This window comes from Lacerta agilis, chromosome 4, assembly GCF_009819535.1.
Source record: "Lacerta agilis isolate rLacAgi1 chromosome 4, rLacAgi1.pri, whole genome shotgun sequence".
Taxonomy (NCBI): Eukaryota; Metazoa; Chordata; class Lepidosauria; order Squamata; family Lacertidae; genus Lacerta; species Lacerta agilis.
This window is the reverse complement of record NC_046315.1, coordinates 6580796-6593141: the sequence shown is the minus strand read 5'-3', so window position 1 is coordinate 6593141 and position 12346 is coordinate 6580796.

Genomic DNA, 12346 nt, shown 5'->3' with positions numbered 1-12346 from the left:
TGAAAAATTTGGAAGATAGAGAAAAAAGGGAGCTACAAGAGCTTTCTGGGCTAAATATTTCAAAGAAAATAAAATATTTAAGCATCCAAATGACAATTAAAGGCTTAGATTTGGTACAAGAAAACTACGTGGAAAAATGGAAGCAAATAAGAAACAAATTGGAAACGTGGTCTAAATTAAAAATATCCTTACTAGGCAGAATTTCAATAGTCAAAATGTGGGTATTAGCTAAAATGAATTATTTATTTCAGAATTTACCATTGTTAGGAGGGACGAGTTATTTCAAAGACTGGAAAAAAGACATCTCTAAATTCATATGGAATGGCAAGAAGCCTCGAATCAAATATAAAATATTAATTGATCACAGGGAAAGAGGCGGGTTTGGGTTACCGGACCTAGAACTCTACCATGATGCGGCAGCATTGTCCTGGATTAAGGATTGGGTGGAATTGAAAAACAACGAGTTATTGGACTTGGAGAGTGATGGGCTTGGATTTGGATGGCACTGGTACCTTATGAGGGAAAAAATAAACAAGCAAAATGTGTTTATGAATAACATAATAAGAAAATCACTCTATAAAATTTGGATGAAATATAAAAGGTATTTTGAGCCAAAAACACCCTGCTGGCTATCCCCCCTCGAGATTGTGACCGTAAAAAGCGGAATATGGATATAAATGGGCCAACATATAAAATCTTATTAGAGGAAAAGGAAGGTGAATTAAAATTAAAAGAGTATGATGTAATCAAAAAATATTTAACCAGTTGGCTACAATATTTTCAAATTAATCAGAGATTACAAGAAGATAAGAAAATTGGATTTGAAAAAGAAAAATCAAAATTAGAAGAAATATTATTGGATAAAGAAAAAAATTATATAAAAAACTTATATTATATACTGCTAAAATGGGAGACAGAAGATGAGCAAATTAAAGAAGCCATGATAAAATGGGGACAGGATTTGGGAAAACCAATTATGCTAGAAAAATGGGAAAATCTATGGAGGAGGGATAGCCAACTAACACCGAATTATGACATTAAAGAAAACATACTAAAGATGCAATATAGGTGGATCTGACACCAGTTAAGCTGGCCAAAATGTATAAAGGCATATTTAGTATTAGATTCTGATGAGTTGTTGAATTTTGCTTTGTTTGATATATAGTAGTGGTCAAAATTGTGGAAGCCTTTTGGGGAAAAGTGTATTTCAGAGGTTTGATGGCTCATAACACCACTTCAGAGGTTTGATGGCTCATAACACCCAAATCTCCTTGCTTGGTAGTGATGGCATGAAATACGCGAGGATAAGAATCAGAGAAGATATACATCCTACTTGCGTTACACCGACCATGAAACACCCAGATAGTGTGATGATCTGGGGTTGTATGGCAGCAAAAGGTGTGGGCAGAATTTGTGTCATCAATGGGAATGTAAATGCAGCAAAATGCATGAATGAAATAATTGAGCCCAAACTGAAGCGTTCCGCAGTGATCTTTTCCCAGATACTGAAGCACATATATATTTATATAAATATTATTATTATTATTATTATTATTATTATTGTTATTATTATTATTTCTATTTCAGCAGGATTCAGCTCCATGTCATGTTGCTGCTGTTAGTTTAGTCCTTTGCGATCTATCCATTAGTGTGGAAACTGCACCATTAAAATCTCCAAGGCAAACTATTTTATAGTCCAGATAGTCCAGCAGCAGATCATGTATGTTTTTGTAAAAAAATTGACTTTCCGTCATTTGGTGCATAAAGTCCCAGAATCAAAAATTTTTCGCCTTGTACTTTAATTTCAACAGCAATATATCTCCCTTCTTCATCTTTAAATAGCTGTCTTGGACTATACTTTTCCTTTACATAAATTATGACTCCTCTCTTCTTGACTTTATCCGATGATATGAATTCTTGGCCTAGTTTTTTATTTTGTAGTATTCTTCTATGTCGTCGAACTATATGGGTCTCCTGTAAGCATATTATGCCTAAATTCTTCTTCTCCAAGCTATAAAAAACTCTGTGTCTCTTCGGTCTCTGGTTCAAGCCCCGAACATTCCATGTCATCAATTTGAGCGCCATTTTCGTTTACTTTTTTACTCTCCTCCTCCAGATGCCTCTGCTAACTTGTCTTCTTCCGGGTCTTTTTCACTTGGTCCTGGAACCCCTGGCGGTAGAAATGTTCCTGGAAGCCGATAGAAAAAAGCTGGATCAAGTGCTGAACCTTTGAAGTCTTCCAGGTATTTATCCAAAAAATTTTGCTTTTCTGCCGGGGATTTTATCCTTATCTTCTTTTCTTTAAACGTGAATGCAAGGCCTTCCGGAAATTCCCAACTGAAGGGGATGCTTCTTCTTCTTAGCTCTGTTGTTAAGTCGTGGTACGACACTCTTTTGTCCAGAAAAAATTTGGGGATATCCTTATAAAGAATAACTTTGTTCTGCTGCACCACCAGGTTGTTCTTGTAGTGTAGATCCAGAAAATAGTCTCTTGTCGTATCTGTTGTTCAACACAATCAGACAGTCACTGACTGTCTTAGTGCTTTTCTTTCCTCTGGATCCTTTAGGTCCAAACCTGAAGGCCTTCAGTATGAGAGCTGAGACTTCTTCCTCTTCCAAATGCCAGAATGTTGAAAATTGATTCACTATAAAAGCTTTTAGGCTATCACCTTCCAATTCTGGGAGACCTCTTAGACGGATGTTCCCCTCTCTTTGGCGGAGTTGAAGAAAGGCAAGAGATTCTTCTACACTTCTCTGCTGTGTTCCAATCCTTTCTATTTTCTCCAAGTCAATGTTGTCCAATTTCTCCTCCACCTTTTTTATTTTTTCTTTGACTACTTTAAATTCCTCTGAATCCTTCTTTAAGACTGTGACCTCTTGACCAATTTTATTAATTTCTTCTCTATTTTTCCTTACGTTTTCCTCAATTTGTCCAATTGACTTTTCCAATGTTTGGGTGGAGTCTTTAATCTCAGCTTGGAGTTTCTCTGTTGCAGAGTTTACTGTTGTGTTTATTGTATTTACTGAAACCTGCGTTTGCTTCACCTCCTCAGATACTTTCTTAAGTCCTTCTGCTATTTCTGCAATACTGGCAGCTAATTTCTCCATTTGCTCCTGTATGGTTAAGGAAACAGAGCCTTTTCTTTGTGCAGAAGCAGTTGTTTTGGATCTAGTGCTATCTTGCATTTCCTGAGAGCTCTGCAGCTGTAATCTCAAGGTCACCCCAGTTGTAGTAACTGTCTCAGACATTCACAGCAGAAGACCAACAGTCCCAAAAGTAAACACCAGGTGGCCAGCAATTCAGTCCAGAGAACAAAGAGACTGCTGAGCCAGGAGTCCCAAACAGTTTCAACTATCCAAATATAGGCAAAGATTTCACTAACTTCAAAAGTTCCAAACTTTCCACAAGTCAAGAACAGTTAGTTTTAAATAGGCCAAGTCAATATCTATTTTTCCAATTGCAATGTAACCACCAAGTCCGTGCAAACAAGCTGTAGCCGGCAACAAAGAAGTTAAAATGTCTCCTCTGGTAAACAGTTACTAAAACAAATGGCAATAATGTAACGCAGCCCGCCTCCGACCCGGAATCCTAATCCAGAGGGTGAAGCGGTGTCTTCTTTTGCCTTAATTCTTATTATTAAATCTTTAAAAAGCATCCAAACAACTTTTAATCCACTTTTAAAAAGTTCGGCAGAGTTAGCAAAACTTTTTTCCGTTAGTCGCGGCTTTACTCTTTTGCCGATACCCTGCTCCATCAAGCAGTTCAAAGAGAGCGGGCTTCCTTTTATTGTTTTCTCTGCAAGTTTAAAAAGTTCTTAAAAGTTCTTAATCCAGTAAATAATCTTACTTACAGAGCTTCTTTTTACAGTCTCTAGGTAGGAAGTGCTGGGTGCTCAAGTCTGGCGGGATCGCTGCTTTGTTCTCCGGGGGCAGCCGTCTCTTCAGTCCCGTGTCGGAGCCTCGCTTGCCCGATTTCCCCCCTTACGAGGGTCAATCGGGAGCGGGGACGACACGTCAGGGACCCACAAGACCACGGTCCACGGGACGCTCTTCCCGTGGCTTTAAGGGGTAACCCCTAACGCCCCTCGGTGAACCGGAGCTCTTCAGCTCCCGTCCGCCATTGACCGGCACCAAACCGGAAGTCCAACAGAGGCAATAATTCAGTCTTGGTTTCACATTATTACAGCTGCGGAACTAAAAACTTGAATCACTTCATGGGAAGGCGTTGTAAGGCGGTAATTAAAGCTAAAGGTTACCAAAGATTACCAAAGGTTTCACATTTTTTCTTTATGATTGCTGTTCTAATAAATACTCCTTCATAAAAGTTATTGCATTACATTCTTCATTAAATTATCTTTCCATTGATATATAATTTTATGGTATTACTCCACACAAAAGTGGTGTTATGACCCATCAAACCTCAGAAATACACTTTTCACAAAAGGTTTCCACAATTTTGGCCACTAGTATAAGTTGTTCATTTTAAAGTTAATGCTCTTTTTATATGGGATTAGACAATTGTTATTTATATTTCATGTTTATATATGTGTTGGAAGCTGTCCAGAGTGGCTGGGGTAACCCAGCCAGATGGGCAGAGAATAAATAAAAATTATAATTATTACTACAAGTGGTACCTTGATTTAAGAACACTCCTGTTCTGGAAAAGATTAAATTTCTAAACCGAGGTTCCACTGTATTACTGTACTATCATCATCATCATCATCATCACTGCTACTACTACCTGAGATTCAATAAGCCTAGCTCTTCTCTGGGATGGATTTTGTTTGGTCCAGTCATAGCATCTCCTCCATCTCCAATGTCAGTCGTCAAAAACAAAAACAGAAAACCTGAAGCTACTTATCTTTCCTAACAATTCTGAAGCTGACATTTAAGATGGCCTGGGCGGTTCAGAGCAGGCCAATCATGGTAGAAAAAGGAATAATTTGAGGAAGATTATTCAAAGAAAAAACTGTGAGTTCTGTGAAAATATATGTGGTTGGTCACATAGTGGTATTTTTTGAATTTGCAGGCAGATAGGACGATCCCACAGAGAGCCATACCAAGAGAGGCCACGATCCCACAATTCTCCTCCATGACGTCCTTATGCAGAGCTCTCTGGTCAGGATCCAGCAACACCCACTTCTCGTCTGTGAAACGAACAGCGACATCTTCAAAGCACACTGGACCCTAAAAGAAAAAGGGAAATGTCCTCCTCTGAGACAGCATCAATATGATCTGCTACACAATGCTCTGTCGTTTACTTCCTGTAAATTGCGGTGTTGTTTCAATAGGATTGCTTTGCTGCACATTTTAATTCTGGGTGCTTGTTTTATTCTTCATTTTAATTATGGGTGTTCCTCTTTGAAGAAATAGGTGGTATTCCACCTTGTGTTTTCCAAGTCATTCTGCCTACGCAAGCATTCCAGTTTGCCTGATGGAAGGATCCACTTTCTCCTCTCCTCGTGAACTGTTCTGGAGAGTTCCCTCCCAATGCCCTAGAGTCAAATTCAGGGGGTTCATGGGGGCATGGAGAGGGGGAGGAATGGAGAGCAGGCCCCATTTTGCAGCGGGTAGAGTTTGTTAGGTGAATCCAGGCCACTATTTGTTCTCATTTGTCCACTGCTTAGAACCCAATTTTAGCAATCAGTGATCAATCAAGAAATAAAATAAGCCTATTGTAAGGTTTATGTGGTGGTTTCTCGTGAGTAACGAGGCAAGACTCTGTTCCTTCTATTTACAGTTTTAATAGTGCAAATATGTACAGTGCAGAGCTCCAAAACCCATAACCGTTTCAGTTGGTCCCAGATTCCGGAAGTGGTGCTCTTTGAGAGCGCCCCCAGAAAAAGAACTTCGGTACCCCAAATCTCCTCCTTACGTTTTACCCCTTTACGCAATTGGGGCGCCGGAAGCATCGTGCCTCCTTCCTTGCCGGCTTGGCTGTGTGGGCGCTGGGGCTCCCTGGCATCCCCAAGCCCTCTCCTCGCCTGTCCCGCTTCTTGCCTCTCCTCCCTGCTGGAGGACGTCCTGCTTTCCCCACTGGAGGTGTTGCTGCTGTTCCCACGCTGCTGGGGCTGTCTGTATTTCCACAGCCCCTGCACGGCCTCTCTGGGTACGGATGATTCCCTGACACCTATTTTGGATGACCAGCTGCCTTCGATGACCTAGCTAGCAGAGATTCCTGCAATGCAGGACGTCTCCTGGCTCTGAGAGACAAGCAAGGAGGGTGGCTTCTGGCAAAAGGAGAGGGAGCCACCGGTGGCTCCTCCTTATCCTGACTCACTTCAGCCTCTTGACCTCCTTCCTCTTCTGCCTCTGATTCTGCACTGCATTCTGCCACAGAGTCTCCCAGCTCACTAAGCCCTGTTACCCCTTCAGCTGCTGACACCTCTTCTTCCCAGGCTTCTCCCTCTTCCCCCTCTGACCGCCCATCCTCCTTCTACCTCCACTTCTTGGGGTGTGAGCCATCTTCCCTTCCTGGTTCCCCGGCTGCTTCCTCCCACCATTCCTCTGTGCCCAACCAGACCATGACATTGCTCCAGCCCTCGGCCTCTGTCCCCACAAGGCAGCTTCCCCTGACCTGATCTGGTTCCACAGCCGCTGCTTCCCTTCTGCCCCCATGAAAAGACGGATCAGGAGCTCTTGCTGGCATCATTCTGTCACCTGCAAGAGAAAAAAGGTAAACAGGACGCCAGGAGTGCCTGCTTCTCTCACAGGTGAAACAGGACAGCTTTGGAAAACCATTTGCACATGTTTCCTCTGTTGTGCAATGACGCTGAGCGATGCCACACACAGTTAAAGTCCTAGGGATTCCTTTGTTCAAAGAAGGGAGATTTCGTGGGAGTCATTTTTTTCTGAAATGCCAAATGAGTTTGGGATCCTCTGATCTCCAGGAAGGAGAGCGTTGCAGACCTCGCCCCTCCCTGGCAGGACCCTCTCCTCCCGCTGCATAAGCAGATCAGGCCCCCCAGGCTGCCATCCTCCCCTGCTGCAGCCCTGAGACCCCCACCGCCCCCCCCCACTGCACCCTGGGGGGGGGGGAGAGAGAGAGGAGAGACTCACCAGATCCCAGGAGGGGACAGAGATGCAGCCCTTGCAGGAAAGGACTGGGGAGGGAGGGGCCTTGGCTCTGGAGGACCTGGCCCGCTCTTGCTTCCTGTCCTCTCTAGGAAGGCAGCTCAGTTCCCTTTAACCCTTGCAAAGCCGAGTCCACCCAGCTCAAGCCTCTCTTGCTTGGCAGAAGCTCGCCTTTTTTCGCCTCAGCGTGGAGGCAAGGCGCGGGCCAGCGAGGAGGGGTGCCACCCCGTCGCCTCTATGCCGCGCTCCGCACGGGCCAGCCGGAGGCCAAAAAAAGCCTCTGAAAGAAAGGGAGGAAAGGAATACAGAGCAGACGCTGTCAAGCACCTGCTTTGCTTTCCTTCGCCCCACTTTCAGCGGTTTTTCTCTCCGCAGGCTGGTTTGAGGAGCCGGGGCAGGGAGAGGGGCGGGCCCCGTAGGCAAGGGGCTAGAAACGCCCCTGCTGAAAGCATCTCTCCGCCCGCTCAGTCAGTCTCTGCGCTGCGCTGAGGTAAATGCCACAGGCATGGAGGCGGCTCTACCAGTGAAAGGCCAGGGGGTTTCAGTGTTGTCTTTTGGCTTGAAGAGCGAAGTTGAGGTTTGCGGAGGAAGGCAGACTTGGGTCCATTCGGTTTGGTTAGGTAGACCTTTACTTTAAAGGTGGGAGAAGGAAGTAATAATCCTATTTTTGTGACTGGCACAGCGGTCTTTTTCCCTCATGTGATTCACACGCTCTGAAAGTTGGGATGTGTTTTGATATTTTAATTTTAAAAGGGTGGCACGGAACCGGATATTGCCCATCTCGTTAGTCTGGGGAGCCACATTCTGGTTGAAGGAGGCCAGGATTAGCCCCCAAGCCCTGGGGTGTCCCTTCTATCTAGTAGGACTCGGAATCCAGGATAAAACTCTTGGAATAGCCTTGCCAGGTGCTCAGGGACTGACTCACCTGTCCCCATTTCCTTCTCTTTGCAGATGTTGCACATCCCTCCCCCAGGGGTGAATATTGGAGAGAACCAGAGTAGGGACTCAGACCTGCCCCCCTTGCCCCCCACTCTGCACTGTCAGATGTGGAGAAGCCCTCCCTTCCAAGGAACTGACAGCCTGACTTTTGCCTTTCAGCTGCTGGAGGAAGATCAGCTGTACCTGCTGGAGGTGATTCAGAAGTGCCAGGCAGCTCAGCTCAGGGGGCTCCAAACCCTGAAGTGCTCCAAGCAGGAGACGGCCAAAGCCACCATGGTGAGTGATGGGTGGTGTGGGGGAGGGAGGGGCTTTGGGGAAGGAGTTGTGCATCATCTGTGGAAGAGAAGGATCCTGCTGGCTTAGGGCATGGGGAGCCATTCCTGCAGAAAGCCAAGCGTGGAGAGAACCAGAACAGGGATCGGGCCCCTCAGACCTGCTCCCCCCAGGCTGGGCTCTTTGCCCCACAGTCTGCAGTTGGTGGTGGTTGATGAAGGATTGGGCGAGGCGTTCAGTGCATTCTTATATTCTCAATTTCTTATTTTGATTCTGATTTCATTTGCTACTTTCATTTGATTGATTGATTTGTATTTTAACACTTTTATTTTATTTATTTTTCACAAAGCAGCTCAGAGCCTTCCTTCACCCTAACAGCTTTTGCTTTTCTTTTCTTTTCTTTTCTTTTCTTTGGTTGATTTTCTTGATTTCAGCCCGCTGAGATTCTTGACACGGGCGTGCTTTCGTGGTTAATTTGTTTGTTTGTTTTTACTTTTTATCTTAATATATTTGCTCTTTATTTTAATATCTTTATTTTATTGTTCTTTTGTTTAATATTTTTTTGTTTTACATTTTTATAATGTGCACATTTGTGCCTATTTTGTATATATTTCTTTTGTACACACAGTAGAGTACTTAGGGTTAGGTTTAGGCTTAGGGCTGGGTTTGGGGTGGGGGTCTGAGTTAGGCTTGGATGGGCATTTTAGATAGTTAGTTTAGAGAGGAGGGTAGGATTTTTTCCTGGACGAAATGGGCAGGCTGTAAGTAGTATTCCTTCCCTTTCTCTTGGTCTCTTGGAGTGTGCGAGTCCTGGGGTCCCAGGCACAGCGTTGGCTCTCTGGAAAACAACCCGGCCAGTCTTCTCCAGAGAGCTCAGCTCCTCCACACTCTTCCCCTGCCTTCCCCTTTTCTCACCCCTCTCATCATCCACTTTTATTAGGACATTCCTAGCCCACTTTCCTCCCAGGAGCTCAAAGTGGCCTTCTTGGCAGGGGCGTCGCAAGGGGGGGCGGGGGGCAGGCCGCCCTTAGTTCCAGGGGAGGAGGGGTGACACTTTGGTCGGCCCCTCCCACCCTGCCCCAACTGGTGGACCCGAACGGGGGGATGTCGCGTTTTCCCCCTTCCAGCGGCTATTTTTCGGCGGGGGGGGCAGCGAGGAGGGGGTGTCACGCTGGCATGACACCCCCTCCCCGCTGGCCACCCCACCCGACGGAAAAAACTGCTGGGAGGGGGGGAAAGGAAGCAGAACAGGGCGCATTCAAGCCCTGCTCTGCTTCTTTTTTCCCCTTTCCGTCGCTTTTTTTCGGCGGGGGGGGTCGGACCCGCGAGGGGGGTGTCAAACTTGTCACCCCCTCCCTGCTGGCCACCCCCCCCGCAGAAAAAAAACGCTGGGAGGGGGGAAAGGAAGCAGAACAGGGCGCATTCAAGCCCTGCTCTGCTTCTTTTCCCCCTTTCCGCCGCTTTTTTTCGGCGGGGGGGGGGTCGGACCCGCGAGGGGGGGTCAAACTTGTCACCCCCTCCCCGCTGGCCACCACCCCCCGCCGAAAAAAAGCCTCGGAAAGGGGGAAATCCCCCCTTTCTGCATCCACGTGCGTCATGACGTCATGATGACGTCACAACGCACTCGTACCCCTCCCCCAGGGGGTGCCTCTGCGCTGCCGCCGCCCCCAGCAGCGCAGAGGCTAGCTACGTCACTGCTTCTTGGTTCTCCCTGCCACCAATATTTATCTTCACAGCAGCCCTGCGAGGTAGGCTAAGTGCCCCAAGGTCCACCAGGGAGCATCATGGCTGAGTGTGGATTCGAACCCTGCTCTCCCAGCTCCTCCTAGACCAGCCCTCCAACAACTACACCTCTGCCTGGCTCCATCTTGCATCTCTCCAGCTGCCAAATGCCATTGGCCTTCACCCCCTTCATGGGGGTCTCTCTGGTTCCAAGGAAGACTCTACCACCTTCCTGTCTCGTCCTGTCCCCCCACAGACACAAACACACCCCACCCATTGGGGCTCCTGAGTTGCTCTCTCCAGTCTGCTGCTCCCTTCTGGGTTCAGGCGCTTGAGGGCCCTGTTCAGCTGCCGGCGGAGGAACAGGATGGGCCCACTGCAAGTCCGGGAGGAGCCTGTGGTGTTAGGTGAGCAAGTTTGAACAATGAAGGACTAGAGGGGCAGCTCAGGGTGCAGGATCTAGAAGGGGGGATAGCTGGTCAAAAGATGCAAAGAACCAGAAGGCTGGACCTGACCCAGGCTCCATCTGCTCCAGTGTTTGGGGTGTCCCACCTCCAGGGCTGGTGCTAGAGTTTTTTGCGCCCTATGCGATATCACCTTTTGGCGCCCCTCCCCGGCCAATTCCTAGCACCGGCCTTGCGGAGAAGCCCAATTTCGGGCTGCTCCCCCTCCCCGCCACTCTGCCGCTTGTGCAGGGGGCGGAGAAACCTGTTTTCGGGCTGCTCCCCCCTTCCCGTCACTCTGCTGCTGGCGGAGGGGGCGGAGAAGCCCGATTTCGGGCTGCTCCCCCTCCCCCGCCACTCTGCTGCTGGCGGAGTGGCACTGGGCGGCGGTGGGGGGCAGGCTGGCGAGGGTCATGGGGTTGTGGATCCCGTAGAAAGCCAAGCCTGGCCTCTGGGGTCAGAGCCATCCTCCAGCTGCCCCCCGGAAGAAGCTGGCGTCTCTCCTCTGCTCTGCATGTTTGAGGGACTTCTTCATGTGTGTGAGGAGCATCAGCACAGAGAGGGAGGTCCTTTGTCTTTAGCTTATCTTTGCGTGGCTCTTATGTAATTTCACCCCGGATGTAACCTCTCTTCTCTCTTTTCCCAAAGGATCTGAAAGGTCAGTTCCACCGCCTGCTGGAGGGTCTCCTTACGGAGGCCCCCAATGCTGCCACCCTCCTCCAGCTACTCAATGTAAGTGTCCTGATGACATCAGGGTGGTTTAAGGGTTGCCCAGAGTGGAGCAGCAGCCTTTTCCAAGTGTGGAGAAAGAGCTTTGGCCCAGAGTTGGCCTGACTCTGAGATGCTCTTCTCTCCCGCAGGATCTCCAAAGCTACACCGTTGAAGAAAGCGGGGAGACCAGAAACCTGGCGGCCAGCAGCATCTTTGCACAGCTGTCCTTTGCCCAAAGCTTTCCCCAGTTCATAGAATCCTAGAGTTGGAAGAGACCACAAGGGCCATCCAGTCCAACCCCCTGCCAAGCAGGAAACACCATCAAAGCATTCCTGACAGATGGCTGTCAAGCCTCCGCTTAAAGACCTCCAAAGAAGGAGACTCCACCACACTCCTTGGCAGCAAATTCCACTGTCGAACAGCTCTTACTGTCAGGATAATGAGAAGAACATCCTTCTTTGGTGTCGTTTCTATAAGGTGTTGTAAGTCTTCATAGAATTGATCAATTTCAGTTTCTTCAGCACTGGTAGTTGGTGCATAAACTTGGATTACTGTGATGTTAAAAGGTCTGCCTTGGATTCGTATCGAGATCATTCTATTATTTTTGAAATTGCATCCCAGTACAGCTTTTGCCACTCTTCTGTTGACTATGAGGGCCACTCCATTTCTTTTACGGGATTCCTGCCCACAGTAGTAGATATGATAGTCATCCAAACTGAATTCACCCATTCCTGTCCATTTTAGTTCACTGATGCCTAGGATGTCAATGTTTATTCTTGCCATCTCATTTTTTACCACATCCAGCTTACCAAGGTTCATGGTTCTTACATTCCAGGTTCCTATGCAATGCTTTTCTTTACAGCATTGGACTTTCCTTTCGCTTCCAGGCATATCCGCAACTGAGCGTCCTTTCGGCTTTGGCCCAGCCGCTTCATCAGCTCTGAATCTACTTGTACTTGTCCTCCGCTCTTCCCCAGTAGCATGTTGGACGCCTTCTGACCTGAGGGGCTCATCTTCCAGCGTCATATCTTTTATATGCCTGTTGTCTTTGTCCATGGAGTTTTCTTGGCAGGGATACTGGAGTGGCTTGCCAGTTCCTCCTCCAGGTGGATCACATTTGGTCCAAACTTTCCACTATGACCTGTCCATCTTGGGTGGCCCTGCATGGCATAGCTCATAGCTTC